Source organism: Nannospalax galili, unplaced genomic scaffold (genome assembly GCF_000622305.1).
Source record: "Nannospalax galili isolate Female #2095 unplaced genomic scaffold, S.galili_v1.0 scaffold1191, whole genome shotgun sequence".
Classification (NCBI taxonomy): domain Eukaryota; kingdom Metazoa; phylum Chordata; class Mammalia; order Rodentia; family Spalacidae; genus Nannospalax; species Nannospalax galili.
Genome location: NW_008330570.1, coordinates 5,048,154 through 5,053,829, shown reverse-complemented (window position 1 = coordinate 5,053,829; position 5,676 = coordinate 5,048,154).

Genomic DNA, 5,676 nt, shown 5'->3' with positions numbered 1-5,676 from the left:
TCAGCCTTTCCAGTGTGAAGACAGCCACTGTTGGGTTGCTCAGACCATATTGTGTAAGTCAATCTAATAAATACCCTTCTAATATATATTCATTCTGTCTGTTCTATTCCTTTAGAGAACCCTGACTAATACAAGGCTTTTACGGATTCCAGAAGTTCTGTCTAGTCAGCCATGAGACTGCTTTCTACATGGGGGCGTGGCCTCGAGAAGAACCTGTCTTCAAACCATCCACCAAACTCAAGTTTTTATACCTCCAGTGTAATCCTGAAATTTACACATTAAACTCCTGTGGGTGCCCCCTCACCTCTGGCACTGATGCCTGTGGCATATCCTATACGGTATATGTCATATTATGCTTAAAAAATTTACTTTGACATTCACACTTCCTTTTGAAGACTCACACCACATACATTGGCTCACTTCAGAGACCTGAGAAGTCCTGTAGGAAAGACAGTCATGCTTGAACACAAAACAGTAGCTCCTAGTATGTGTCCACTACCTATTAGCACAGAGCAGAGTAAGGGGCTGCTATGGAATAACACGAACCTCAGTATAAAAGTCAGACAACTGAGTAGGGATTCAACACATTTTGAAACCTACCCTCAACCCAGGGTTCTCCCAGTTTCAGTACCACATTGCTGTGTTGTGCTTCCTCTCTCTATCCCACACATCTCCTTCCTTGGACATGCTGGGTGTTGCTGACTGAATAGCACACACATCCCTCCTCATTCATACATGGAGGCCCTAAACCTTATCCCCTCAGAACGATATCAAATTTGGAGAAAAGATCGTTAAAGAATAATTCAGCTGAAATGAGGACATTCAGGTGGGTGGGATCTAATCTGGCCTCGTTTGTTCTCTTGGACGGGGAGGAGATTGGGACATACCAAGGAAAGAGGGTCTGCAAATCAAGGAGTGAGGCCTCCGCAGAAGCCAGCCCTGCCATCATCCTGGTGTTAGACTTCTAGACTGCAGAATCGTGAGAAATGGACTTCTATTGGTTAAGCTGCCTGCCCTCTGTATGGTGACCTGAGCTGTGCCACCCACTGTTCCAAAGGTGGAACCAGAACTGAACATGCTCCCCATTATGGCACACTAACACTCCCTTCCTCTTGCGATCACATTTAGTTTCTGCAACAACCAAATTAACACAAACCAAACACAATCCCACTCGTTTTCTGGATCATTCTCAAGTGTGCTTTTGTTCCATAGCTTCATGCTTATTCTTGCAGCTGAAATGAGCCCCTCTCATGTGTCATGTGTGTGCCCCTGGAGACCTTAGTCAACTTTTCTCCCTGTCCTCTGTTGTAGTGAGCTGTGTGTGTTTACTCTCTCACCGTTTTCTTCTCTCTTGAGGCAGAAAATCATCCCATGTTCCAATATGGACATAGCACAATGCTAGGCTCTTAAGAGACGCTCGATAATTATTTTCTAGGTGGAATGAAACACTGCCTCTGCAATCACTTGGTGGGGTGGAGAGCTGAGTTCTGTGCCAGCCTGGCATTTACTTGGGATGCTGGGCTACCTGACTGCATTTCTGGATTAGGGAGGACTCTGACGAGGAGTTTTTGAGAAGGCCCTTGAAAGATGCAGAGTGGACTCAGCAAACACAGGAGGAGGACAAAGATGGGCGACATGCCAGCTCCCTGAGCTGTGGGCTCAGCTCCCTGAGAAAGTTCCTCCTAGTGACTCCAGTGGAGCCAGAAGGCACAGGTGACTGGGCAGCAGCCAAAGCTGGGGCTCCTTTGGGAGCCCCAGATGGGTCAGTGTGAATACTAGGCCATCAGTACCTGATTGGTGAGCTACATGTGTGACTCGTCACGTGTGGTAGCCACACGCTGGTCTACATGACCCAGCCTGGGGGAGCCACCCCCTGGAATGGTGCTCTGACACCCTCTGCTCTGATCTGAACACAGGTTTTTAATTTCCCAGTGATCTGCCCTTTGTCCCTCTTGCTGGTTGGCTTCCCTGTCACTTCATTTCCTGCTGTGTTCTCATCTTACAGCAAAGGTGAACACAGCTGACCTTTCCTTGCCCCAAAGCAGAATAAAATACAGAACAGATTTTTGTGAATAAAAATAGGCCTGAATACCACCAACTAGACACTATGAACTCCATGAGATCCATCTGGTCTACTTTGTAACAGCCCTCCAGTTCCAGCCCCTGGGCAGAGTAGCAGAAGCAGGGCCAAGCCCTGGGGCAGGCAGTAGACAGGGGCCAGCTCTCTGAGTCACATCCAGCTAGGCCAGGCCAGGTGATGCTGGATAACTGTTTACTTTCTCATGGAAGACAGCTGGGGGCATGGTGGCCTCTCACAGGTTGCCATTCCAGGGTTCCAAAAGGAAATTTTGAAATGTCAGTACCTAGTGGGGAGGAAATATCTGGAACCATTGGGAAAATTCCAAGGATGGAACTCCTTAGAATAGTAGCAGGGACTGTGGTTTAAAGTCAGTTAGGCCACAGGTCTTGTCCTTTCTCTTTTGCAACTGACTGTCTCATCTTAGGGAGGGCGCTCCGCGTCAGTTTCCTCATCTGTAAATGGAGATAGTGAGGGAGGTTCTGGAAGTGGGAAAGGGGTCAAATAAGACAACTTGTGGGGGTGGGGGGGGCAACTGGAGCTGGCTTAGTGGTTAAGAGCACTGGATTCTCTTACAGCAGACCTCAGTCCGGTTCCCAGAACCCACATGGTAGCTAACAACTACCTGTAACTCCAGTTCCAGATGATCCATCCCCCATTTAAATCTAAGCAGGGCTGGGCTTTTGGGGCCTCCCTGGTTTTCAGAGGAGAGTGGAGGGTAGGAATCAAAAGTTGCCCATAGGACACTTTTCATCCTGAATTTTGTTTCCGGACATTCTGAAATCATTGAGAAAGAGTATGCTGACACATGGAGGGGTAGAGCAGAGAGCACAAAAAGGAGGGAGGGAGGAAACATGCAGGAAGAACTATTTGTCATTATTTTCCCGCTTCCAAGTTCCAGGAGATATTCCTTGAGGCAGGTGGGGCAGAAGGAAACCCTGGAGCTCCTGTGAACAGCATTAGGTCCCCAAATACACTGGAGACAGCATCATAAGGAGAAGGTTAGTGCCCAAGAGAAGGTGGGAAACTAGTCTTAGCAGTTCCTCATGGATGGAGTGGCGTCAGCAGAGTGGGCTGGGACGATGGCTATCTATGCCCAGCTAGCTAGGACTGCTGACCATAGGGCCTTCCTAGCATTCCGACGCTACTTAAATCCCAGAAACAGGCTGGGGCCCTAGAAAGACATAAGTTAAATGAATGCTCAGTGTCAGAGCTCAGGTGTTCACCCACCTCTGTACTATCTAAGCACCAACTCTTTTGGTCAAAGTACATAGGAGGTAGCCTGCATCTATGTTTGGAGAAAGGCATAGTCAGGTATGAGCAGTGTCCTTTACTATCCTAGATATGACAGAGACTTGATTCCCTTGTCCCCACTATCACTCCTGTGCTTGGCTTTCTTGAGCTCAGGATGCCTCACCTGTGAAGAGTAGAGGGGCCTATGTATTAGGGGTACACTTTCTAGTGTGCAGGAGAGGTCTTTATTTTCTATAGGGCAACCAAGTTTCACAGAAAGATTCTTGTACTCTAGCTGATGTCTAATGCCATTATCACTTTTCAGTGTTCCCTGTCCTTCTCTATGCCATTTCAGAACCTCAGGAATTTTTGATTCAAGAGACAGCTAGAAAAGTCCAGTGTGTCAGATGTGAGCAGTGAGAGGACTGTGCATCCAAAGGTGGCCAAAGCCATGTCTGTTTGCCAGAGAGCTTCTGGTGGCTGACCCTGGAGCTCATGACTCACATCTCCATGGGCTGCCACACGGAGATGCTCCTAGGTTCAGCATGGGAGTGGGATAGGCATCCCTTCCCCATTCTGGATTTAGTGTTTCACTTTTTGGTAGCAAGACGTACTCCTTTGCCCCTCTAATAACCAGCTTCCAATGTCTTCTCTAGAGACAGAAGTAGATGGTTCTCCTTGTCAACTTGGCCTGTCATGCAAAGATCACGTTTCTTTCTTCGTGATGTCTCCTCTTGCTCTGAAACACAATAGACCTGGTTGCAACTCATTCTTTTCTTCACATTGGTGCTGCTTCGCACCTTGAAGACACCCAACAAATAACATTTACCATAAACCAGTCTAGTTCTTTTTTTGTCTTTGAGGCCACAGCTGCAATCAATAGAAGATGCCCTGTTGGGAACTGAGCCAGCATCCTCAGGACAGAGCCCTAGCCTTAGGGTTATGATTTTTCTTTATGGTTATTCATTTCCCTTACCAGAGATGAAAACCACAATTCAAGCTCTGTGCTTAGCTGTGTGGCCTTACCAGGAATTCACCCCAGATGTCAGGATGAATTTATAAAATTCCATTTAAAAAACCCATTCTTGATGTTAAGAAGGACATTAGGATCACTTGGGGGTGTTGAGCAGCGATCGGTGTTTGTTGATGAAATGACATGGTAAAAGCAAGGTGTTGAAATGGAGCCACCTTGGCAGGGTCTCAGTAAGGTCCTTCCAGGCAGATCTACTAACTGTGTCCAGTCATGGGGGTAGCAGTCTCTGCATGCGTTGTGAAATGCTGGGTTTCCTGCTCTGGGGTATCATGGAAGCTCTGTTTGGGGTTTAGCCTCTAAGATGCTGGCCTCTAGTCAATGCCTTTCTCTTGAAACTTCTGCCCCTGAGCTGGGAGCATCTTTGGGCTTTCTGGTATCCCATTGTCCTATGTTCTGCCTCACACAGGTCCTGAAGCCTGAAAGGGAAGGGGGACCACAGGATGTCTGAAAGCAGAAGTCATTTCGTGGAGGGTCTGTGTAAACTCCCAAAGGTAAGTTAGTGTTTGCAGAGTGAATAAGTGAAGGGATGACACAGACAAATTGAAATGAAATGGCCATTGGAGAGTGCTGTGGTACCTTTGTGGGCTGTTATTCTCCCTCTTAGGTTGGAGAAGTTCACTGTCCTTAGATCCCCTGAAACTCTTGCATGGCCTGGTTTCCAGGGTGATGAGCTAGTATGCTCCATGTGCCTTGGAGACCTGTCCTCTAGGTCATCCTTCAAACATCAGACCAGGTCTGGTGACCCATTAGCAGGTTGTAAAATTAAAGTAGTAGATGTAGGCCAACATAAAAGAATGGAGGAATGGAGTATTGTTTGAAAAGAACTATCAGTTTAGTGTATGATATATAACATACTAAATGTAGATCGCAACGGGGGATGTATTTCTTACTGCTTAGAACATTTTGGAATCATTAGAGAATTCCATGCTTCCTTGAGGGAGACACTGAGCCCTGACCAGGCAGCTTCTTCAGTTGTAGAATAAAATTGTCCACATCGTCCACAATGTTCTTTTCTTGAGATCTGGGAGGCAAGTGGAGGAGCCTGGATGGGAGATGGAGACCAGCGTTCTGACCCTGGGTTTTTGGCGCACCTTTGGAGAGCCTTAGGCACATTCACATTCAGCTTTCTCTGCAAGGTGGTTACAATGGCATCTGTGTGAACTTCTGCCCTCTGGTGGTGAGCTCTGCAAGTAGCTGCAGCCTTGATTTCCAACTCGAATTTGTTGATGGTGTGGGTTTCCAGATTTTCCTGTCTCCTTGACAAAAGGGGCAAGATGAGCTTCACTCCTAGGTGAGTTTGTGGCTCCCCACATGTGTGTTGTGAGGTCTCTGA